The sequence below is a fragment of the Taudactylus pleione genome, unplaced genomic scaffold (assembly GCF_031769625.1).
Source record: "Taudactylus pleione unplaced genomic scaffold, aTauple2 ptg000114l, whole genome shotgun sequence".
Lineage (NCBI taxonomy): Eukaryota > Metazoa > Chordata > Amphibia > Anura > Myobatrachidae > Taudactylus > Taudactylus pleione.
This window is the reverse complement of record NW_028284516.1, coordinates 25,844,039-25,870,723: the sequence shown is the minus strand read 5'-3', so window position 1 is coordinate 25,870,723 and position 26,685 is coordinate 25,844,039. Positions and strand designations below refer to the sequence as shown.

Here is a 26,685-nt window from a genome sequence, read left to right as displayed (position 1 = left end):
TAGCTGCTAATGGTTGAACTTGCATACAATCTATCCGGGATGCGGTCAATATCCCGACCGCGGGGATCCCAGGGGTCAGAATGCCGGAGCTGGAATCCAGACACCTGTCGGAATCTCGAAGGTAAGTAGCGGGGTTAGGGGGAGGGTTAGGCACTAAGGGGGGAGGGTTAGGTTAAGGCACTAGGGGTGAGGTTGGTTCAGGCACCGGGGAGGTAGTGTTAGGGTATGGAGAGCGTTACAGATACCTACTGATAAGTGTCTGTATCCTAATCCTGTCGGGACGCTGGAGTTGGGATTCTGATCCCACCTATGTGTTTTGGACACTGGAAATTGATTTTGCTGACTGGCAGGATCAGCGGGTGGCCTCTCTATCATTAAATATGGGTCTTGAGATTTCAGCCAGGCCTGACTATGTAAACCCAATGAAGTAAATTGAAAATCACGGCACTTAACTTGTATATCTGCTTTGCACTATAGGCATTTGTAGAGTGGGAACAGTCATGATGATATCTAAAAGTGAAAAATTCTTCGAGAACAGAATTTTTTTTTTTTCAGCATTACTATTTTTGTTGTTGTGTAGGAGATGATGTGCAGGATAGGTTAGGAAACATCTGATGTATCATGCATTGCTGATAATACAGCAGCTTCTTGATTTAAGTCAGTGATTTTGGATGTGGGATGGATGCCAAGAAAAATATATGCAGTGTGTAAGGAAGAACTACTGAGTAAATAGCTCAATTGCCAATGAAAAGTAATGTAATGTAGACTACACATCTAGCAGGCCAGTCCCCGATGCCGATCCAATCCACACCGATTAGCGGCTCCGATGTTCAGCGATTTCTCAGAGAGGGGGGGGGGGGATATCAGCAAAATACTACATTTTAACAATCCGTGACTAGACGATTCTGATCATTTTTGGGTCAGAATCAGCGATTAGAGACTATCCAACATGTTGGATCTTGCAGACCACCCGACCCAGGCAGTGGTAGAGCGGGAAATTGCCCTGATAGATGCTAGATGTATGGCCAGCTTAAGATAGATCGCTTTGTGGTAGAGTAAACTGCACTAACTTTTCCTGTCATTTGCTCTACCTTAAAGACATACAGAAAACACTTTTAATGTGCTGTAGATGCAGAAATTATAACTACAATATGGGTATATAATTTTGGGTAGGTTAAATCCATTTGCACGTACAAAATAATGTCCATAACTAGTAAGCAATAGATCGTTATGGTAGAACACTTATTGTATTGCCAATTTGATAAAACTACTATTACACTAACAACATTTTTTTTTACACAGATTGAAAACTGCTGAAGAGTACTCGGGATGCGGGTTAAGATGCAGACAAGTGTACCTTATGAAATAAACCTAAAGAATTACGGACAAAACAACAGATTTGTAGCTTCTTAAATTTCACTGAATCTCATGCTGTTCCGTATATCAAAGGGCAAACAAAAATAAGACCGGAAAACATAGAATGAGAACAGAATAGTATAGGAAGAAGAAAGAGGATATTAAACATAACACAAAGTGGAAAAAGGGCAAATGGATTTAGGCCCCTTGCTCACTAGTATTAATATACATGCTTTAACTAGCCTGCTTTAATGCTCGTAAAAACATGTAATCATGTATGGATAACAGAACCAATTGGTATGGTATGGATACAGAACACATATGGTCCAAAATGCCCTATACTAGTATTTGCACTTGCTGCTGGGAGAGAATGGGCTGCTGTTTTTTCCAATGCTGACTGCTTCATTTTCAATGACAAGTGAATGCAATAAGCACAATAGAGCCACCTCCCCTGACCCCTAACCCCCTCACAAGGGCAAGAACAGGTGAAACACTGCGTGTCAAATGTCATCACATATGGCAGAGTATTAAGGCCAGTTAATGCAGCGCAATTTGGTAATTGGCCTTAGGGAGCTGGAATAAGGGGAATAAAGAGAAAAACTAAGATGGTGGATAACCCTAGAAAGCGAACCATAGGTCTGACACACCAGGCCATTTCTAGATTTCCTATAAAGAACAAAATCACCTAAGTTAAGATGTTGTTACACGACAAAAAAAAATGCACCAGCAGTTGAAACCAATATAGGTCTACCAAACCCCAAGAGATGTGGAATGTGTCCATCGAAAAAAGACCCTTACCACTGTAACATGTGTCACAAGCCTGTGTGCATGGAACAAGATTTGTTCTGATTGTATTTGAATTAACAAATTTTTTTTTTTCCAGTTGTAATTTTGTGTTTAGAACATATAGTAGCCATTGTTTAATAAATGTTATTTTTCAGGATACTACAGATTTTTCATCTAATGGGTATCGCTGACCCAGGTTAGCTGTTATGGCACTTTTTTTTTATGAGTTTCTCTTTCTAGGGTTAAAAGAAGATTAAGTCTTAAATGACAGCCAAAACTAAGATTATCTCATGATTTTTCAAATTGTAGCGATCATATAACTTGAGAATTTCTTAATCACACAACAGCTAGAGAGAGAAGTCCAAAAATTCAGTAAAATAGGATTATTTATTTTATGTGTGTGAGAATCGGATTATGTTTACGTTCCAATTTATCTCTACATAATCACGAATAAAAATGTCTGAATAGCGTTTACTTTAGTCAAAATTTATTTACTGTAAAGTTGTTCTAAAGACTGGTAAAGTTTTAAAATAAACAACTGTGTCAATCTGGGCAAAAACAACAAAAAAGTGCTTTTCTCATGCCCATTGAAATATTTGAAAATGTTTAAATTGTGTGCAAGGGTTTGCAGAGTTACAATTGCCTCTCCGCTCAGTTATATTCTATCATGACTCCACAATAATAGGTGACGCGTGTAGAAAAATACAACAAGATGGTTTAAAGTATCAGCCTATGCACAAACTGCAAAGGAGAAATGTTAAAGGGATACAAACTGTGACCAAACAACTGCTGAATGCTGTTCCCCATTAATATAATGAATTTACTCCATGCTGGCTTTAATATTGGTGCCATGAAGAGTAAAGTTAATAACAGAAAAGAGCAATGGAAGGAGAGTATAATAAGAGGGTTATTTGGAGGTCACTGCATAGTCAGCATACACTATCTGATGCTAAGAGTACTGAAATTCAGAAGCACAGCAAATGACATACTTCATGTGTTGGAGGATTTAACACATCTCCAGCATCTGTTTATGATCACCCCATTGAAAATACAAAAATTACAATAACCCTCCCCCCCCCCTTTCCCTGGCCCAAAAGTAGAATCAATGCTAAAGCTGGGTACAAGTAGACGACTCGCTGGGTACAAGTAGACGATGTCGTAAACAATTTCCCTTGATCTCCCCAGCGCTCCCGGACATACAATATAATGCTTTAAACTGTGCAATATGACCAACGACCTATTGTGCGTCGGTAACGAGATTCCCAGATCCTACTGCGTGTAGGTGAAATCTGAGGATACGATAAACGACCCGCGGGGCCGCACATCAGGATCGTTCGTGGACACTACACGTTCGGAATCGGTCAAATCGTGAAAAATAATCGTCTAGTGTGTATGCACCTTAACACAACCTAAACCCTGTATAAGACAGGTCTCAAATTTAATTAGATTAAAAATTTGCATAAAACACCCACATATATGCTAACTATGTAACATATGAAACTAGATTATAAACAATTATAGTTCTTGAGTGAGTACTGACCACTTTCAACTTGTCACACGTTATGAATTAGGGGGTCACATGGAAACCCAATATTTCAAATATTATATACACACATAGGGACAGAGTACATTATACACATATACACACCCGAGAAGAAACCATCAGTGTATGAATGTGCATTAATATCAGGTAGGTATGTATTACATATTGGTGATATATAGATAGATATACAGATATATCTAAGCATCAGTGTGTGAATGTATGTCAGGCAGAGGAAATATATATATTTTATTATATACTTTATGAGAGGGCCGGACCCTTGGATTACTAATATATATTTATGTAAGTAATCCAAGGGTCCGGCACTCTCAGTATAATATATATATATATATATATATATATATATATCTATATATACATACATACATATACACACACACACCTGATATAAATACACCTTCACACACACAGATGTTTTTTTTCTTTTTACATCATCTCTACCTGAGGGGAGTCTGGAGCAGAATATTCCACAGCACGCTGTCCACTCAATAAAAATCTTACATTCCATTACTGGAATTACTATGGGAAGGTCATAACAAGAAGATAATCATTAAACTATGTCATTATTAATGGAGGAGGCGGGGACAAACTGGTTATGCAGGTTTTACAAAGGGAAACCAGCTGAGTATCTGCTAAACTGAGCTCCACCTCAATAGTTGTCAGGAGAAACACAACCGACACCAGGACAAGTGAGGAATGCTGCTTCCTTGGCTGTGTGTACATACACCGCACATTGCTATATGTATGTACTGTACACAGACAGCAGCATGGAATGGTAGTGGAACACTCAGACATTAATACCCCCCTGTTGCTAAGGGAACAGAGCGATCCCTATTGGACATTACATGCACACCAGTTTCTGCCTAATCGGATTGTTTATATGAAGAAGTTGTCTCACCTACGTGTGTGTGTATATGTATATATTTACAAATGATATTGCAGTAAAGCACCAAGCCACCTGATCAGCAGAGCAATGTAGTTCTCAGTTTCAGCATTTGCTTTACTTCCAATGGATGCTGCTATTTGATGTACATAACAAGTGCAGGGACCTAGTGGTGACATGCCATCCCCATGGGGCACAGCAGGATACACACAGGGCACAAAGCTCCTAATGCTACCCGCTGTTCCAGAGCATAAACACCGGGCTACACTGATACAATGTGAGGGCTAAGCACTGTCTGTGTGTAGAAGAGGAGGGTCCCCATGGACGCTGATGTGTGTGACACAGGGGAGGGGAGGGGGGCGGCTTTTTAAAAAAAACATTTCTAAGCAAAAGAAAAAAAAAAAGGGTCAAAGTGCAAATCATGAGCAAGGTCAGAGCAGCCCACAGGACAGCCAGAGTGGCCTCCGGGGCTCAGTGTATGTCACCGGGCGGGTGACGCTTACTCAGCAGCCTGGGAGGAAAGTTTGCAAGTTACCTCCTGATACGTCCGGAGCTTCGCTCTGCTCTCAGCCCGCGGCCCCGTGGAACCCCTCCATCGCCCGGACCCAGAGTCCTCTGGCAGCCGTGTGAGTGCAGCAGGAGCGATTGGAAGCAGCGGGGGAAACGTGATCAGCAGCTGCCGGAGCGGTGACTCTTCCTGCCCGGCTCCACCTTCCCTCACTCCCTGACAGCCGCCCTATTGGCTACCAGCGTCCCCGCCGCTTACTAGGCAGAGAGGAGATCACTCGCCGGAGAGGCTGCTGCTGCGGCCAGTTTCTGTTATTTACTGTTTCCTCTGTCTGGGAGGAGCCGCCCGGTGACTCCGGATTATGCAACACCCAGTGCTCCCTCCTCACACCCCCGTCACTGTCACTGTCTCTGCTGCTGCTGCTGCAGCTCTCACCCCTGGGGAATACAGAGCGATCACTACTCCCCGGGGCTCCTCCAGCAGCAACGCCATTAACCAGTATAATGTTTTGGGATGCACGGTGGCGGAGTGGTCAGTAGTATATCTGTGCTGAGTTTGTACGTTCTCCCCATTCCTGCGTGGGGTTTCACACTCCAAAACTATACTACTAGGTTATTTTATGACAAATAACTAACCCTAGTGTATATGTTATACTTGCCTGCTCTCCCAAATCTTGGGTGGCCCTCCCAGACACCAGGAAGAGTGAGTCAAGTCAGGTACACACTGGGGCGATGTCGGCATTTCATAACGACATATCACCTACATCACTCAGAGTGTACTCAGGGTGTATGTTTGTGCGGTTCGATAGCGCCGGTCGCCAGGTTTGATTTGTCGTTACGTCGTTCATTAATGTCGTCCAGTGTGGACGCACATTTGTTCCGATGTTGGAACGAATGCTTGTCACTCCAGTGTGTACCTAGCTTAAGTTTCCCAGAGACCACTCGCCAGACAGTTGCGTCCGGCCAGCCGATGAGACAATTCACGCTGAATCTCGTCTTCATGGCTCATCACAGCATTGTATAGTGGGGGCCATGATGACACAATTGCATCATCACTTCCCGCCAGGCTGCAGAATGTGTGCACAGGACTGTAACTAGGGGTGTGAGCGGTGTCGTTGCACAGAACACAGGGGTCTGTGGGCAGCAGAGCCATAACTAGACTTTTTTGGTGCCCTGTGCCAGAAAGAGCATTGGCACCCCCCTCATTTTTCAAAGGGACATAATGCACCCAAAAAAGGGCCATGGCTTCATGGGGAAGAGCCAGGGAAGAGATAGGAGAGGCCAGGAGATGCTGGGGATGAAATAAGAGGAAGCTACAAGCAAGAATGATAATAAACAGAAATTTGATACGGACAAAGAGCGCCCCCTGACCTGTGGTGCCCTGTGCGATGGCACTGGCCGCACTACCCTAGCGGGCGGCACAGTCTTTGCATCACGGCCACTGCTTCGGGCTAGCAGGGAGCCTGGAACGGCACAGCAGAACCAGTAACGCTGCTACAGTGCTGTCTGGAGGGTCCTTTGGACGCACAAGGCAGGCACCCTGCAATCTGTACTTCCCAGTGCTAGTGGCCCCACTCCCTCGGCACATTGGCACTCGTCCTGGGGGCGGGATCAGAACAGGGCGCACTGCCTCGCTGTTATGGCACTGTGGGGTCTATTCATGGAGCAGAGAAAAGTCCTGTTTTGTGGTAAATATACCGATATATAGTGAAAAGTAACAAATGTATTTTTCGTTATCTTTATGAATAGACCGCTGTATGTGCATGTAAAGGACTGCAGACTGTATGCTCTCTATATGAATAACTGTTAATAAATAAATCCCATGAAAAGTTTTCACTTGTAGCAGCACAGTGTGTCAACACCAGAATTTCGACATGGAATATGTCAACTGCAGAATGTCAACATGTGAAATGCTAACATTCTGCAGAAGACAGCTCTGCCTACTGAAATCTAGTCACTTGTAGATGAAATGTATTTAATTTTCCAATATCTTATCTATACTTTGCTGCTCTGAATGTGATTGTAACGTGTTCAGCATTCTCGTCACACTACAATCCCCAATTTAATAAGTTAACCCAACATTATGTCATTTCCTTGTATTTAGGACCAGTGCTTTAGCCCAGGCAATATAGGAGGCGAGAATTGCATTTTATATACAGACAAAAATACAATTATACCATATAATTGGTCAATATTGGAAAGTATGGCAATTCCTAAGGTTGGATAGATTAAACAGAATATTGTCCCAGGCTATTAGGGCAATTTGCAGCTGTTGTCACTGAATTAATTAGAATTATGGATTTAAAATAAATAATACCATAACACGGTAATATATATTTAAATAGAAAAATGTCACATCAAAGTCTGCGTTGTTCTGGATTGGCAACAAAAGTTTAAAAGAGGCCCCCAAATAGGCTGGCCTGGATTATTCATTAGAGATAAAGTCCAAGGTACAGCTGCACTGATAGCCTGTGACATGGATGCTTGTAGGAAGGCTGCTCTTAGGGGTAATTTGACATATTCACAAGGCATATATTCCCTTTTATTATTCTCGTTTATTTATATGGCGCCACAAGTGTTCTGCAGCGCCTTTCTACGTACATAACCAAAAAAGCGACTTACAATACAATACAAAACAAGGATAATATACATTGATGGCCATAACACCCTTTGAAGAGAATACATTTTCATGTAGAAACTAGTTTCCAGGAGACTAATCTATTTTGTCAGCTAGACTGTATTGTTTGTCTAACATTATTATTATATTAGTATATTATTGCAAGACAACAGGTTTCACACTACCTTTTTGTTATTTAATAATGTAATATTTATTCTGCAACATAAATAAAATCACCAGGGGGTAAGAATACATTTAGAAGTCATTTATTCAATACATTATAATGGCAACAACTTCACAATAAACTGATCAGTGGCAATTTAATGATTTGCAAATTTATGAAAAACATCCTATAAATGTATCCTGCTGACAATGCTTAATAACTAACAATTAACCGTAAAATGATCTTTGTAAAAATGCCAGGGCGTTATTAATGGGTGTGGTGTGTTATGTCAATATTCTGAAAGTCGACATACACCATGTCAACATGGTCAATATATCAACAATTTACATGTTGACAGTGTTTATCCACTAATTAAGTCCTAACCCTAAAATGTTTTGTCGATGTGCACATGTCGCCATCATGACAGGATACCTTATTAACATTCAAGTTAAGAGCAAAGACAGCCACATCTCGTTGATGTCATTAGTGTCTAGTGAATGGATAGGCTAGTTTCTCTCTAATTTCAGTCCAACCCACAAACAGGATGCCTTTACTGTGCATGGGCAATTTATGATCATAATGACATTTAAATCCAAGGCTAAAAAGGTAAATAAAACTCGCAAAAAGAAACTGTAAATTTACTAAAGTGTGGGTTTTTAGTAGTGGAGATGTAGCTATTATCCTCTAGAAAGTGCTAGATAAATAATAAGTAGAAACTGATTGGATGCTATGGGCAACAACTTCACTTCTAAAAACCTGCACTTTAGTAAATATGCCTCTGAATGTTTAAAAGACAAGAACCCCCTCCCCCCCCCCATAAAAAAATTTTTTTCCAAAACCCGTAGATTCAGAAACAGCTAATCTCACTAAGTGCCACCTACTTCTCCCCAAAGGTTAGGAAGTTCTGAAAGGTCAGGGTTCTGGTGAAGCGGCAGAGGTTGGTTGAGTCACTATTTAACATTCTCACCAACAGCTCTACACTTCCTGCTTACAGCACATCCCCACATAGAGCAAATGAAGATTTATAAAATCTGTCCTAAAATTTTATATTTTATTACAGAAGAAAGGGGAAGTAAAGATGAAGTGACTTCTACAGAATAATGAAACAACAGGCCATGCTTGCTTTTACTACAAGTCTCACATAGTAGAAATGTGTAAATGTTTTGAGAGCAGATTTCCACTATAACTTTTTACTAGTATAATATCGTAAAGTTCAAACCCAACCACTCAAACTCTGATCTGATAAGACGGGTGCCGGAAAAGAGGACGTGATGCACCAGGATGTTGTTGGAAGCGTTTGGAGTCCAGGATTCCTTCAATTTTTTTTTTAAGTCACCAATTGCACCACCTCCGAAACAGCCCCAGACCAAAATGGAGCCTCCTCCATGCTTGACTGTGGGTTGAATACAAACAGGAAGCATGTGCTCACCTGGCGCATGACGAACGAACTTGCGCTTCTTGGATCCAAACTTCGATTTGTCTGTGATAAGAACCCTCTTCCACTGACTAGTGGTCCAGCTTCTGTGCTTTTTTGCACACAATAGCCTCTTTTTATCTTTGGGCCTAAGCAATGGTTTACGGGCTGCAACACATCCCTTCAAGTCACCGGCTGCAAGGCGGTGTTTCACGATCGCAACTGACACGCTTTTCTTCCCAGTTTCCATCAGAGCAGCACAGATCTGACAAGTTGTTTGGAATCTGTCCCATTTGCAACACACACTGATAAATTTGTCCTCCTGTTTCGTGGTCACTCAAAACTGTCCAGGTCGTGGGCGATCATGTACACTATTGTTTACGGTGTATCTCTTGAGGGTACACTGCACACCACCAAGAGAAACCTTTTCCAGGCGAGCAATTTCATGCAACCTATATCCTGCATTTCTCAAAGCATGGCAAATCGCTTTTTGATTGATAACGTCTTCCTAGGAGCCATTTACGAGACCACTTTACACATTGTCACAAGTGTTCACAGTATCACAATACAAGGCGAGCACCGGAATTCTTCCACTGTGTATTTGTTGACAAATCGGTTTCAAAATAGCATTTGGCATATATCTTATATCACTATAAGCACCTCACAAACCTTGAGGGTGTAATTTGGGATCAGACATTATCCGGCTGTTTGCATACCTCCCAACGTCTTTACCTCAGGAAGAGGGACTGGTGCAGGTGCGTGCCTGAAATTAGGGGGAAGTGGCCTCCCGGTTAGTGGGCGTGGCTACACGGGAAATGCCACACTCGCAAATGACAACAGGTGGCCTCATTTCTGTGCAAAACCCAGTGAATTACAGCAGGTGGCCTCATTTCTTTGCAAAACACACGTATCACGTTCATCTTTTACAGAGAAATCGACAGGGGGTGTATTGAAATAAATAAGCTGTAGTGTAATTACATTCAAATATATACAGCATATACTTTGAAAAAAAAGAGAGAGGAATATATATGGTTCATAAGAGTCTTGTTAGTGTGCACCTTTCTCTGCCATATTTATCCCTGGCTAACAACATGTTAAACAAAAAAGAAATGTTCTTCTAATACCCCTCTTCGGCTCCCTAATGCTACCTGTGAACAGAAAATAATGCATAAAAAGATAAAGTATTATATTCAATTTTCCTATATTTAAAATAAATCAAATGTTTAATAACAGTCTGGTTTATTTTCTATAGTGTCTGAAGTAGCCCCAAAAATGTCAGAATTTCTTATCAACTTTATTAGCAGTTATCAATAAGGAACATTGCTGACTTGGGGCGACATGTACTAAGCATCGCATCTGCAATGCGGTACATCCGCCTCTGATCAGGTACTTACCGCTGTTGATTACTGCGGTATGTACTTTGCAATGTAAATCGTATTTCTAAAAGGAGCTGTCTTTGCGATGCCCCCGGACAGAGGGACGTCCGGGTTTAACACCCAGAAGTCCCTCTGATGTCCTTCATGTGCAGATGGACGTGCGCCGCGGGGTTCCGATTGGATCCCTCTCAGGGGAGGAGTCTCAATAGACTTCTATTGGGTAACGCCATCTGAAGATGTCGTTACCCACCGGGACAAACCATTCCGGTGCTTAGTCCATCTGAGAAATGCGGTAAAACCCCCGAAAATTGAATTTTTGGGGGCTTTACCGCATTTTTCACTTTAGTACATCCCACCCATAACCTTATGAAAACAAAGTAGCACTCGGGAAGCATGGATACAAACAGGCGCAATGGAGGAATTTACTAGTGGTGTGCCGCCAGAAATCAGCACTGAGCACATCAACATTTTATAAGGTAGGAAATGTAGCTAATTTTCCTACTCTCCTCAATGGGGGGGGGGGGGGGTGCTGCTCGTGGAGTGCCTTCGCTTGACTGTTTCAGGGGAACATCACTAGGATGCCCCCTTAAATGTGGTGGAAAATAATTACAGAATCATATTGCAAGTTATAAGCTGGGGTTCTTAAGGGATACTGCTAAAAATAAAAGCATAACAACAAAAATAATAATATGATGGTAGCCTACTTGGCCAAATCATCACCACTGGTAGTAAACTTACCTTAAATAGGCTATATACTTCCATAACGGAATCGGTACAGCTGTTCGGTAGCCGCACAGCAAGAAAATCCTGATCGTCCCCAGGTAAGTATTCACTAACCCTATTCTACCCCCTAACCCTCCCTTAGGGGTGGCTAACCTTCCTCCCCAGTGCCTAACCCTAACCCCCCCTTCCCCGCCGCCTAAACCCTAGTCCCTCGGGGGGGGGGCCTAACCCTCCCCCCCAGCGCCTGTCCGCGCTCGGCATCCCTTCGGTCAGGATGCCAGTCTCCTGGCGTCGGTAAAATGACAGGCATCTAGATTTAGACGCCTGTCATTTAACCCTTGTCAGGATTAAGTAGTCGGGAAGCCGGCTATCGGGATTAGGTCCGCCGGCTTCCCGACTGCATACCTCCATAACAGTGGCCAAGGTGGAGCAGGTCATACAGTATCTGGCATCCAATTGCCATATTCAAGAGTTCAGGTATTCACTACCCAATCGTGTAAACTACGGCCACGGAGTAAAACTAGTACTTGCTTACCAATTTATTATTTTATCATCCCAGTTGTGACTGCACCATCTGGATAATTTTTAACTCCTTTAATGTAACACTTAAAATGTGAATCTGTTCATAAATCAACATTTTACATTATTTCTTCTTTATTGCATTTGCTGTTCTTTGACTTTACCTAGATTTGTGAATCATTTTCTAAATCTGTTCTGGACAACCACTTTAAGCGATCATGTTCATTTCAATGTATAAATTGTCCAAATATAAATATATGATAATCTTACACAAAGTTTTCCCAGAGATTATCAGTGGCCAAAGAAAACATGTCAGGTATGGGCACAGAGCACAGTAAAGAGATCTGTAAGTAAAGGAGGACCAATAGGATACCAGCCAAGTGTACCCATATGGGGCAGAAGATGTGTGCTCTGCTGCCAGATCCACTGGCATTGGACAATATAACGCAAACACATAAGGAATCCATTATTGAACTGCCAGTCAATCAGATTATTTTTACACACTTGCCTCCCCTTGCCGTCAGTGGCACACTGCTACCATAATTTATCTAAGCAACTGGCTTTGTAAGAACTGCGCAACACATGCCATAACAGCCTTGTAACTCCCACTTATCTCTTTCATAATGACTAAGACATTAGAAAATCACCAGAACAAGGCATTAGTGAACACGCTTAATCTGCCAATAGCATATATTCCATCTCTTATCTCAGCAGGCCATCTTCCAAAATAGGCCCGTTATATCAGCAGGTCTATTGTGAGTTTAACTATAGCTGTTAAAGAACATATTAGCTGGGCTGGACTTCAATCTTAATCTGTCTCGCTGAGCCAATAAGGTAGAGTTTAACCAGAGTTCTACAGCACAACCGTCAAAGCTGGTTACTATGTCATGGGAGAGGTCTCCTACGGGCTGGTATAAGTCACAGAGCAGTGGGAGTAATTATAAGTTCTCACCCCGGTGTCCACAACTAACAATAGCACTTAAGAAAGGGTGATAACCGTGATACTATAACATCCCCATAAATTAACACAGTGGTTTAAAAGAAAAGCAGGACAATACTTTTAAAACAACCACCAAGTACTTTCCTGCTGAGGAAATATAATGACTTTATTATGCAATGATTTAGTCTGACCATCAGCTACTGATGTAACGTGGGGCCAGCAGGCTACAATGCTCATTTCCCTGCCCAACACTGGTAACTTGTTCATCACCAGATCCAAATCAAAAGCATATGTATGAATGCAGTAAGGCTTATTATAAGTGCATGATCCATTATTCCCCGTTTACTGCCCTCTAAGATGTATGTGTATAATGTGATAAAAAGGTTTATTGACAGCGTGCAACCTCAATACAAAAGTATAATACGTATAATTAATAAAGACTACTAAAGACAAATTAACTTAATTTACAAGATGTACAAATAAAAGTAATCACAGCAATCCATAGTAATCTTCCTAAACCCACTTTTTTTTGCCAACAGGATAGGCACAATATTTTTCAAGGAAAGTAAGTTGATTTTATACTAAGATCATCACACACAAAACCATCATCACCTCCTTACAGGAGTGCTGCTCAACATATACCGGTAGTTAGACTGGTGGCGAGTGGGTTACAGCAGTAACTTTTTTTCGACTGATAAGAATCTTTTTTGCTAGGGAGTGTATAAATTACAGCTTGAATTTCTACTAAAACTGTGAGAATAAATTAGCGATAACTTATAATTTGATGAAAAGTATTGGCGGTAAATTAATGATATGCTGGTACATATTACTTCTTACCAAAACATTAAGTTAGGTCTTGGACATATGCGCATTGATTTTATGCGATTAGGGTACATTCTTAAGGCCTATTAAGCAGGCGGCTTAGATGCAGCTAGAAATATTATGTAGCTGACTGGAACGGTTATTGTATACACAACACTGGCTGCAGCTCTCACAGGCATTAGCATTGGGTAAAATGCCATGGAGTTCTATAGCAAAATTCATTGACTACATAGAGGGCAGCACGGTGGCACAGCAAGTAGCAATGCTGCCTAACTGCAGGTAGTTGTGTGAGGTTGGGTACTGGATGCCAGTGCTCAGAATCCCTATTAGCTGAGAATGCCAACACCCGCAGGTAAGTATCCTAACACTAACCTTACCCCTAAAGCTAACGGTCCCCCCCGTAGCCTAACTCCAACACTTACCTACGGGATGCCAACTACATCCTGTTGTGTGTGCGGTTTGTATGTCCTCCTTACAGAGATGTCTTCATACACCGAGCCTCAATACACTGTGTGGTACAAGTGAGCCGCCAGGTCCTGTGCAACTCTGCTTGCGCTGAGCTTCTTTTTCACATATTTTTCTCTAGAAAATGCGTCTATGTTGCAATCGGATGCGACGCTTCACCAAACTACACTGGTTAATTTGACATGTGGCACCTGTATATCTGTGTGTGATTGAGTCTGTATATGAAGTAGCCTGCGGGTTCTGTCCTCCATCCACGGGCTGCCCGGCATGTCTGTTGGTGCCGGGCACGCCCCCAAGAGTGACGATAAGGGAACGAGTCATAAAGACATGCCCCCGTTTCCTTGACCACACCCCCTTTTCAGTCACACGCAGAAGTGCCCTTGTTCTAGGTCTGGCGCACTGCCTGACGCTGGACCTAGAGTGAATACCAGTAGCAATTTGTATACAGACGCACACAGAATTACAATTGTCACATATCAATTAATTGTTGCACTATAAACATTAATAAATAGTAAACATTGCGGCAGTGAATATATGATATATGTGAAGGAAGCTCTTTTATAACAAGGACAAATATACATTTTTCCCAACACCAGCATAAGAGCAATTTCACCAATGGAATTTGAAAAATAAAAAAAAGGCGCTGCAAAAGAACAAAAACACCATAACAAATGCTGTATTTCTTTATCCATCATAGAGTCCCACAAAGTCGGCAACTAAGGTCTTAGGGGCAACTGCGGGGAGTGGCACTGAGTGACGTCATTGCTGCCATTCACGGCAGTTTACAGTGGGAGATGGGGCCACAATGACAATTCACAAATAATTGTGCCATCGCTGCCCTGACGACTTCACTGCAGAATTTAACAGGATGATCCATGAAATTCTAGAGTCTCGCAGGCATTTCAAGAGAGCAAGCAGGTAGACCGTCCACTCAGCAAAGATAGAATTAGCAGACCGTGCTATTGCGCATGCGTGGCGCCATCTTGGAGCGCTATGGTACTACATGGACATGTAGTACTCAGCTCCAGGGAGACCTTGTGTTACTCTGCATTCTAGACATAAGACATGGCCGGACGGTCCTCTGTATCTGTAAAGCGCTGCAGAATATGTGTGCGCTATATAAGTAACTGGTAATAAATAAATATGTACTGCTTCACCTCCGCTACCTATTATTGTTTCTGTAATGACAGCTGTACATCTGCACACTACAATAAACCTGAAAACATGGTTAAGTCTCACTGAGTGACCCACTTCATATGCTGATTCCACTGGGGTCTACTATTATCCAACTTGTTTATAGCACAAATAGTACACACATACTAGTACGCACATATCAACAACATGTATGTATAGTAATGTTTCATTGTTTCTGTACACGTTTGTCAAAAGTTGGAATACACCCTTTTAGGTCTCATCTCTAAAGGTGCCTACACACTTGGCGATGTGGCCATGATACGATATCGTGACAGATTTCCCCTTGAACTCTCCCCAGCATCTCCCCGGCAGTTGTGGGCACGATTTGGTGTTAAAAACTGTCCAATGTGACAAACGATCTAACTATTCCAGTGCATCGTGACGGCAGATCTGAAGATGCGCTGTACAACCTGCGGGGACAAGCATCGGCATCGTGAGTGGACACTATTTGTAGTCACGATGCGTTGGAATCTGGCAAATCGTGTAAAATATCGCTAAGTTTGTTGGCACCTTAAGTTCCAAAACTGCTCTCCCATCAATACAACATCTCCACCTGCCTGTCCCCACATCATTTAGACCTCCACCTGCCTGTCCCCACATCATTTACACCTCCACCTGCCTGTCTCCACATCATTTACACCTCCACCTGCCTGTCCCCACATCATTTACACCTCCACATACCTGTCCCCACATCATTTACACCACCATGTACCTGTCCCCACATCATTTACACCACCATGTACCTGTCCCACATCATTTACACCTCTACATACCTGTCCCACATCATTTACCCCTCCACATACCTGTCCCCACATCATTTACACCTCCACATGCCTGTCCCACGTCATAAAACCCATTATTGAGCTTTTTAGAAAAATTCGGACATGTCTGAAAAAATGTCTAAAAAATTCTGAAAACCGACATGTCTTTATTGGCCAAATTATGCTATTTAAGCCCGTCCAAGTGTGTGATTATTCAAAAGGAATACACGGTGCGAGCTTGCCATGAGAACAGCTTGCAGGACCCAACTAGCACCTAATTGAATTTTTAATTCTCTTCCTCAATAACAATCATCAGAATACAAACTAATGAAGCATAATAAAATGGTATTCTTGAGAGTTCACACCATACCACCAATGCTGTCAGGATCTGGCATGCCCTGCTATAATCTCTAACCATAAGAGGTGCGCTGGGCAAGAGCAGAAATTGTGCTGTCAAGTATAGCACCTGCTTCCTACTTTTAACAAGAACTTGTTAGATGGACGGAGATAGGAGGGAGAGGTCCTCATGGATTCTTTTCATATTTCAGAGATAACAAATGTTATTGACTTTTCATTCAACTTCCACCAAATGCTTAGAAAATAGTTTCATTACATCGGGAAAGTCAACTTCCACCAGCCAATACATTTTTGTGTCTCCGATTCATACAGATCCTCCATAGACGGAGTCACATGACATTTTCCCAACAATTTGACTTTTGTAATTTTGTTTTTTTCAATTTAAATTGACAGCATACATTACAGCTTATTTCCAGAACAGAGTAACTGTACAGAAAACCATTCACATATTCTATAGCAGGAATGGGCAGTAAGCGTCCCTCCAGCTGTTCTATACCATATAGAGCCATTTATACCAGGAAGCAACAGCGTGCCGGACTGTAGATAGACAGTACTTAGTTAGACAATGTCTAGATCGACCCCAGATGTTAATCAATAGATCGACATGTACAAAAGGTCGACGTGTAAGGTGGTCGACAGGTACAAATGGTCGACAGAGTCAAAAGGTTGACATGAAAATGGTCGACACAAAAATGACCAACGTGATTTTTTGTTGTTGTTGTTTAGGGTTAGGCACTTAAGATGAGCCAGTGTCCAACGTCATTCCCTACCATCCAAGTGGGCATGGAGGGGGAATAAAATCCATGTGGCTAGCGAAGCGAGCCACCGTGCTCGCAGCGTGGCGAGCGAAGCGAGCCAGCAAGGGTCCGAACGGTACTTACGCTATAAAATAAAATCATGTGTCGACCATTTTCATGTCGACCCTTTGACCATCAACAATTTGTACCTGTCGACCTTCTAACATGTCGACCTTTAGTGTGTCGACCTTTTGTACCTATCGATCTATTAACTTTCTAACATATGGGGTCGATCTAGACATTGTCTATCTAATTACTGTCTCTCTCTTATACCACACCCGAAGCAACATTCGTTGATCTCCAACACCCCCAATACCTAACTTTTACAGTCATTGATATCATCTGTAACTTAAATGGAAGTATTCATTGGGGTCTAATAAGAATGGTTAGGTTGTGAGAAGTCTATACTTAAAGTTGGCCTTACTCCTACTAGAACACAATTGAAAGAAGAACCCCCAAAAATGGTCTACAAATCATCTCATCAACTGGAATATAGGAATAGCGGAGGGAGCGCTTATCTACTATTAAAGCAAAAAGATGCCATATTAAAATGTACATTACAGGCATTGTCTTCTATACACCATAAAAAAAAATTCAAACGGTTTAGGAAAGAGACTGTATACCTAAAACACTGAAGTGTTACATTCACTTGCAGGAGGTACAATGAATAAACCATTGCTCTACATAACCGTACATCAGGACGCATGTTTGTTTTTACAATGCCACAAAGTCCATCCAGTGCAGAAACCTGGGAACAGTTCAAACAAGGCTGCAGCGGTGCTCCAACTCAATAGAGACACTTCACAAAGCAAATATTTAATCACCTTGTTGGTTACCAAGAATATCAAGGTTTTCTAATGAGTCATGTATCTGACTGCTCCAAGAATGTCTTCTGTGTTTAAAGGGAGTAGAATAGGTTCCAGCATTTATGCACTGTAATCTCAGTCATGGCATTTTAAAGTGAACTTGGCTACTCTCTCCAACTACCGACCCATCTCTCTCCTCTCTATTGCCTCCAAGCTCCTTAAGTGTAATGTCTACAAGCGCCTTACTACCTTTCTTTCCTTCCACTCCCTGCTTGACCCACTTCAGTCTGGCTTCCGTTCTCTCCACTCCACTTACAAAAGTCAGCAATGACCTCCTTACTGCCAAATCCAAGGGCCACTACTATCTGCTCATTTTCCTTAACCTCTCTACTGCTTTTGTCACTGTGGACCACCCTCTCCTCATGCAGATCTTTCATTCACTTGGTCTACGTGATACTGCCCTCTCCTGGCTGTCCTCCAACCTCTCTGACTGCTCCTTCTCTGTCTCCTCTTCCCACCCATTTCCACTAACTGTAGGTGTTCCACAAGGTTCTGTTGTTGGACCTCTCCTATTTTCCCTCTATACATCTTCTTTAGGTGAACATTAGCTCTTTTGGTCTCCAATATCATCTCTATGCGGATGATACTCAGATCTACCTTTCCTCCCCTGACCTCTCCCCCCCCTCACTCGTGTCTCCAACTGACTCTCTGCTATCTCTTCCTGGATGTCCAAGCACTTTCTTAAACTTAACATGTCTAAGACTGAGCTGATAATCTTCCCACCCTCCTGCATAACCTCGCTTCCCACAATTTCATTATCTACTAACGGCACAACTATCTCCTCTAGCACCCAAGTGCGCTGTCTTGGAGTTATCATTGACTCCTCCCTCTCCTTCAAACCACACATTCAGTAGGTCTTACAGTCCTGCCGCTTCCATCTCAAAAATATTTCCAGGATCAGACTCTCTCACCCTGGAGGCAACGAAGGTCCTCATACACTCACTGGTCATCTCCAAATTGAACTATTGTAACCTCCTCTTATCTGGCCTACCTGACTCCCACCTCTCTCCACTCCAATCTGTCCTCAATGCTGCTGCTTGACTCACCTTCCTCCCCAAACGTTCTACATCTGCCTCCCCTCTCCTACAAGCCCTACACTGGCTCCCCTTCCCCTTCAGAACCCAATTCAAGATTCTTACACTCACTTAAAATGCCCTCACCCAATCCTCTCCCATTTACATCTCTGATCTCATCTCACTTCACACTCCTGTCCGCACCTTCCTCAACAAATGCACATCGCCTCTCCTGTCAACTGATTACTTTCTCCCACTCCCGCCTCCAAGATTTTGCCCGTGCTGCTCCATACCTCTGGAAAGCTCTTCCTGTCTGACTCCACAAATCTTCAAACGGGCTCTCAAAACTCACTACTTCATCAAAGCCTTCCAGCTCTCATCCTAACCTGCTGCTCCATGCTTCTTTCTGTCTATCCCATCTGTGTCACCCCTGTCTGTCTGCCCCTCCCCTTTAGAATGTAAGCTCTAACGAGCAGGGCCCTTTTCCTCATGTGCTTCTGCTTCCCTCAGTCATACGATCATCTACTCCAGACTCCCCATAAGGGCACCTAACACTTGGTAGCGGACGCCATGCTGCTTATTTGTGTGTTATGATTGCTATTGCAGCGATAAATGTATATAAACTATATCCTTGTCCTGCATTGTTTTGTACGCTGTTTTTGAGTTTGCTCATTTGTTTATGGATTTGTGAGGCGCTGCGGAACTCTTGTGGCGCCATATAAATAAAGGATAATAATAATGGAATTATTTTATGTTTGCGCACATTCCCCTGCAATGCTCCCTCCCCCGGTCATGCACATTCCCCTGCCATGCTCCCTCCCCCGGTCACGCACATTCCCTCGCCACCCTCCCTCCCCTGGTCATGCACATTCCCTCACCAAGCTCCCTCCCGTCACGCATGTTCCCCCGCCACTCTCCCTCCCCCAGTCACGCACGTTTTCCAACCTGACACGCAAATTCTCCCACCTCTCCCTCTCCCAGTCGGTCACTCACATTCCCACTCCACTCTGCCTCCCCATATCACGTATGTTCATCTGCCACTCTCCCCCCACCCATGTCACACTTTTTCCCCCACCACTCTCCCTCCCCATGTCACGCGCATTCTCCTACCACCTCTCTCCCCATGTCACACATTCCCCTGCCACTCTCCCCCCCATGTCACACATTACCCTACCACTCTCCCTTCCCCAGTCACACACGTTCTCTGGCAACACTCCCCCATGTCACAAGTTCCCCTGCCACACGTTACCCTACCACTCTCCCCTTTTCACACATCCCCAACACAGTAGAATTTTGTTTGGTCATATTGGGGTTCTTGACTTACCAAATCAACCGCTTCAATGCATGTGGACAATCAAAATTGAGCCAGAAAATCAAGTGAACCCAAACTGAAGGAGAGACCATCAGCTAGTCAAAACACATTTTCTTTTTCCATTTCCAAATGACTGCGTTTTGTACATCAATATAAAATTGAAAGGTGAGATTCAATTCCAAGCAATAGGAGAGATGTACCTTGAAGCCAGTACCATTGCTATTTATCCCTAGCACCCTACAGAGGCGCTCAGGAAAATTAGCAATGTAGAGTTACCATATTCTATCATGATCTGTGCAGTTGAATATGACAGAGTTTTGAGTCTCCCCTAAGGATAATTAGAATTAAATTGTATGATTACAATAAAACTAAAATCTCTCTCAATATGATCACTTTTCAATTAAAATGTTGCAAAGATAATTGCCGTATGATCTATATTTAATCATATTGTATTGATAGCTACATACAAATATACATAATTTTTTTTTCTATTTTTTTTAAATGTTACTGTGACATATATAGGATGTGAAGCCGGTATCTATAAATCCAACTGTATTGCATCCATTTGGCACTGTGTGTGTGGTCAAGTTTCTAAGTGATCCAATTTTACTTCAATGATCCGATGTGATCATGTGTGGATAACGTAAAGCTGCACACACTTTATTTGGTAATTTGACCAAATGTAACAACCACTGTAACATGCGTAGTAAATCTGGTGCTGCACCAGAAAAGTTCAATATGTCCACACACATGTATAACTAAATCACCCTCTGAAATGACTGATTGGCCAGAATGCAGAGAAGAACCTATTACATTGTAAAACACAGATCCTACCACACTGAAGAAGGCAGAGCCTACCACACTGCAGACCGCACACCACAGAACAAAAGGCTTGTGATGTGTGATTTGCAGACACCTTAATTTCATGCCCATATACTGTATATTACCGGGCTCGACAAATCCCGGGGGCCAGGTCGCCATGGCTACCAGATTTTGCTGCCTGGCTACTAGATTTTGGAGGGAGGAAGCAGATCCTCATGAGCTCCGGCGGAGATTCGTGCCTATAGTATTGAGGTGTTCATATCATGCACAGAAGTGCATGTGCTGAGTGCCGCCTGCGGTGACTGCCGTGCATCGGCCGTCCCGGCCTGCACTGACTACTCCTCTCCATCCTGGCCTGCTCTGACTCCTGCTGTCTGTCCCAGTCTACGCTGATCCTCCTGTACATCCCGGCTGTCTACTGTCTCCTATCTCCGGCTGCGGAGCGGCTTCTGAGGGATAGTGGTGTGACCATGAGGGGAGAGGGGTTTTGTTGTACTTTCTGGCACCATTATTTTATGTGAAATGTGGTCCGTTATTACTTGAGGGTGGGGGGTGGAGCTGTGCAGAGCAGTGAGGGAGCCTTCATTTTACTGTATCCATTCAACTGTGACTATTTTGTGGACTAGTATAGTGTGTATAAAGTTTGCATAACACACAGAGCTATGCTCCTCACTCACTCCTGTAACTTTTTTGGTGGGACGGTAGTCTGGCTCCTACACTTTCATCCTGGCTCCTAGATTTTAGAAAAATTTGTCAAGTTCTGGTATATTAGCAGACAACACAACTAATTTCCGTATTTGCCATGTTAATCCTCTTCCTGTCAATGGGACTGCAAGATATTACAAAACAAAAAATGTAAGCTGAATTTCTTTAGCTTCATTGAGGTCACTTTTCCTTCGAAAGATTAAAAGGGAAATGCCACTTACAGAGATGGGCAGAGCAACGCTCATGAATGTTTTAATGCAGGCTATTCACCATGCAACTGAGGAGATGGTTTAATAAACACACATTAGGCTGCAATTATTGGCTGAATGACTACTTCCTGAGAGCATTAGAAACCTCCTTTGCTATGCTGATGCAATGTCTAATTTGCACTCCAACATTAAACATTACAAAAAAGATTGTGATTTACAAGAGAGGGAACGCAGGACAGTCAAAAAGAAGTACCCTACCACTCGGCAACTCAGGTGCTATATTGTTTACAGACCAAGATTAATTTTTAGCATAAAAGGGAAAAAAGATTTAGTAATGGGACAGCACAGTTGGAGTAATGGTTAGCATTAATGCCTTACAGCAATGAGATCTTGACTCCAATTTCCACCAGCGGTGTAACATGGTTGCTGTGCACCCTGTGCCAGCTCCGCCCTCTGGGCGCATGACGGCAAAGCAGAGGTGGAGGCCGCCAGCACTCAGAAGTGAAGCACTGCCTCATATGCAGAGTGCGTTCCAGGCGGCACTACAGCAGCGATACTGGCTGTAGAGAGTATTTGCAGGCACCGTGCTAGCCAGAAGCAAGGGCCGTGGGACAGCGATGGACCCGTCCACAGGGGGTGGTCTGTGTTCATGCATGCGTGTGTGCTCGTGAGTTCATGCATGCGTGTGTGTTCGTGTGAGTTCATGCATGCGTGTGTGTGTTCGTGTGAGTTCATGCATGCGTGTGTGTGTTCGTGTGAGTTCATGCGTGTGTGTTCGTGTGAGTTCATGCGTGTGTGTTCGTGTGAGTTCATGCGTGTGTGTTCGTGTGAGTTCATGCGTGTGCATCAAGCCCTATACGCCCTACAGCCATGGCCAAAAGTTGAGAATGACACAAGTATTGGTTTTCACAAAGTTTGCTGCTTCAGTGTTTTTAGACCTTTTTGTCAGATGTTACTATGGTATACTGAAATAAAATTACAAGCATTTCATAAGTGTCAAAGGCTTTTATTAACAATTACATTAAGTTTATGAAAAGAATCAATATTTGCAGTGTTGACCCTTCTTTTTCAAGACCTCTGCAATTCGCCCTGGCATGCTGTCAATCAACTTCTGGGCCACATACTGACTGATGGCCGCCCATTCTTGCCTAATCAGTGCTTGGAGTTTGTCAGAATTTGTGGGTTTTTGCTTGTCCACCCGCCTCTTGAGGATTGACCACAAGTTCTGGGATTAAGGTCTGGTGAATTTCCTGGTCATGGACCCAAAATTTCACAGTTTTGTTACTCAAGCCACTTAGTTATCACTTTTGCCTTATGTTAAGGTGCTCCATCATACTGGAGAAGGCATTGTTCGTCAAACTGTTCTTGGATGATTGGGAGAAGTTGCTCTTGGAGGATGTTTTGGTACCATTCTTTATTCATGGCTGTATTCTTGGGCAAAATTGTGAGTGAGCCCACTCCCTGGGCTGAGAAGCAACCCCACACATGAATGGTCTCAGGATGCTTTACTGTTGGACAAGCGTTTTTCCAGATGGCCCAAACAATCTGAAAGGGGATTCATCAGAGAAAATAACTTTACCCCAGTCCTCAGCAGTCCAATCCCTGTACCTTTTGCAGAATATCAGTCTGTCCCTGATGTTTTTCCTGGAGATAAGTGGCTTCTTTGCCCCGATCCTGCAGCTGAATCAACTTTAGGAGAAGGTCCACGCGCTTGCTGAACGTTCTTAGGCGCCCTGAAGCCTTATTCACAACTATTGAACCTCTCTCCTTGAAGTTCTTGATGATCCAATAAATGGGTGATTTAGGTGCAGTCTTACTAGCAGAAACATCCTTCCCTGTGAAGTCCTTTTTGTGCAAAGCAATGATGACTACATATGTTTTTCCCTGCAGACGCAGGATCGGATCAACATCGCGACCATCAGTCATGATGTTTGCAACATCGTCCATCTAAGTAAGCCTAAGCTTACTCAGAATGGCCACCACCTGCCTGCGAGTCCAGTAAACCTGCGTTGTCAGACGCAGAGACTGGCCTCGGCACTCCTAGAAAACAGGGCCTTTCAAAAGTACTACTGATTAGTATCACCTCAGTCTGCCCACTGCACCGACCAGTCACCCATCTTACTGCTATCCTGTCCCTCTCCACCTCCCAAACCTTACCCCATCACTGGCCTCCTTCTCTCCGGCTAGGTCTGTGTAGTCTCCCTAGAACTCTAATCTGTTGGACAAACATTAGCAGATTATCAGATACTGGCTGTATTATACACTAGGCAACCTATTGTAGAGAATTTGAGAGTAAATTAGAAGTTTAATGGTGTTTAACATCTCCATTGTTAATTCTGTTAATTAAGTGGAGCCTGTTAAGAAAATGTACATGTCTCTTAAGCTGGGTACACACTAGACGATATGTCGTCGGATTGGGCGGACATATCGGCCAGTCTGCACCCACTATGCGCACTCCCACAAGTCATCCATCGGGGTTGTTCCATCAGCCTGCATTTAGGGCCGATGGAACGACCCACATGCCATACTGATGGCATTGGTTACAGAAGGATTTCTAAACTTCTCAATGTTCCAGTGAGCACTGTTGGGGCCATAATCCGGAAAAATGGCTTAACAACTTGTGATGAGGTAGACAAGGTTACATACAAAGTCAAACTTCACGCCTGTCTTGGCATAGGAACTTCCACATACACATGTCAGATTTCTACTCGCACAAGAATGTCACTATACAAAAACCAAGCTTTAACCTTTTCACTGTCAGAGGTGTGGGCCAAACGTTTCATCAATAGAATGCAATGGCTGCTATGAGAACAACGTTTTAGTAACTATCATGAAAAATTTGAGATCAAATTTTCAGCGTAAATCATACTTTTTTGCAAGCGTATTTGGATAGAGATAGACAATCTCTATCCAAATTGATGCCTACTGTAGTCATCATTGTGAAATGGCCATGTGTTTGCCCTGAGTGCGTACAATTCAGTGAAAATTAAAGGCAGCAATACAGGTTTTATAAATGTCCCCATAGAACCCTATGGCAGGTCAGACCAGATGAGATGATGATCATTAGTGCTAGTGGAGCAATTTGTTTTTATGAATACGTACAAGGTACACAATTAGGAAATAAGGTAGGGAGGACCCTGCTCATCAGAGCTTACAATCTAGTGGAGATGCAACCAAGTTAAGATAAGAAGAGGAAGATAAAAAAAAGTAGGGGTATCATTGCAATAGTTGTGTGAATTACCTGACGGGACAGGCCTGGAGTATAAAAAGCTAGTACTGGCTCTTCCATTCCTTATAAACAAATTCAATGATTTTAGTTACCATATAGATTTGAAAACCTAATTCTGAAAAAGTGTATGCTCAGAGACTGTACAAATGGGGTCGATTCAATTAGCTGCAAGGTGGGTTTGCCATTGCAACAGCGTGGAAACATCCACAATAGCACCTCATCTAGTTCCCCTCCCTTTCACATCTCACCCCTGACTCTCAGATATTTGGGTGTGGTATAAGAGATAGACAGACAAAAGGTCGACAGGAACAAAAGGTGGTCAGGGGCAAAATGTCGACACTAAAGGTCGACATGTAAGAAGTTCAACAGGTACAAATAGTCGATAGGGTCAAAAGGTCGACATGAAAATGGTCGACATTATTTATTTATTTTCTCTAGCCCTATTCTTTACCTTAACCCTAAACACAATCCTCCCCTTGGCGCCTTACCCTAATCCTCCCTCCTGGTGCCTAACCCTAACCATCGGGGTAAGTGCCTGACCCTAACCGTCCCTTCTAGTGCCTAACCCTAAAAAACAAGAGAGTCATGTGTCGAGCTTTAGTACCCGACCACCTTACATGTCGACCTTTTGTCCCTGTCAACCTATTGTCTGTCTATCATCTGGTGGCTATCTAATTACTGTCTATCTACAGTAAGGAACCCCAGATTTTTGTATGCAGTCTATTACAGAGGCTATGAACAAAAATCAGTGAGCCTGGAACTACTGGGTACAGCCGCACAGACTAGCGGGGTAAGTTGAAGTGAATTGACCCCAATTTGTAACTCATGGATGGGAGACCTGTACGGTGCATATAAGTCTGAAATGAAAAACCCAGGAACCCCATGCATCCTGACTATTCTAAAGCCACCCCAAACTTCCTTTTGTGCCCCAAATAAAGTAGAAAAATTGCTGGAGTCTGTTCTTCCTGCTAATGTTGGTTATCAGTTTAGATTAAGCAAAAATAAGTATTGTGAGTTAAAGATTTACAGCAGGGAAAAAAGAGGGGGGGAACACAGGAGCCCAAAAACATATGCACAAAAGGTGGCAAGGGTATATGCGACACACACTTATTAGGCCGAACGCAAAGCAAAGTACTAGGACAGGACATTCCTTCATAGAAGCTTATCTTGTGTCCTCTATTCCTAGTGACAGCTGGCAAACTAGCTGTACAAATCCTCTGGTTAAATGCTGAGCGATCACTCACCCTCCCCCTTCACCATCAGGGAGGGGTCCTCGAAAATTCCTCCT

The 26,685-nt window shown here is 43.0% G+C and overlaps 1 protein-coding gene across 3 annotated transcripts in view; it reads right to left on the bottom strand.

Moving 5' to 3' along the window:
* Positions 1–26,685, bottom strand: part of NCOA2 (nuclear receptor coactivator 2) — a 231,602-nt gene that overhangs the window by 68,234 nt on the left and 136,683 nt on the right. The window contains exon 1 of one of the 3 annotated variants that reach the window (XM_088471473.1): positions 5,122–5,367. The exons of the other annotated variants lie outside the window; for them this stretch is intronic. The gene's annotated coding sequence lies outside the window, so the exon portion shown is untranslated. Of the gene's footprint in view, positions 1–5,121; positions 5,368–26,685 lie in introns of those variants that run through there. 3 annotated transcript variants of the gene reach the window in all.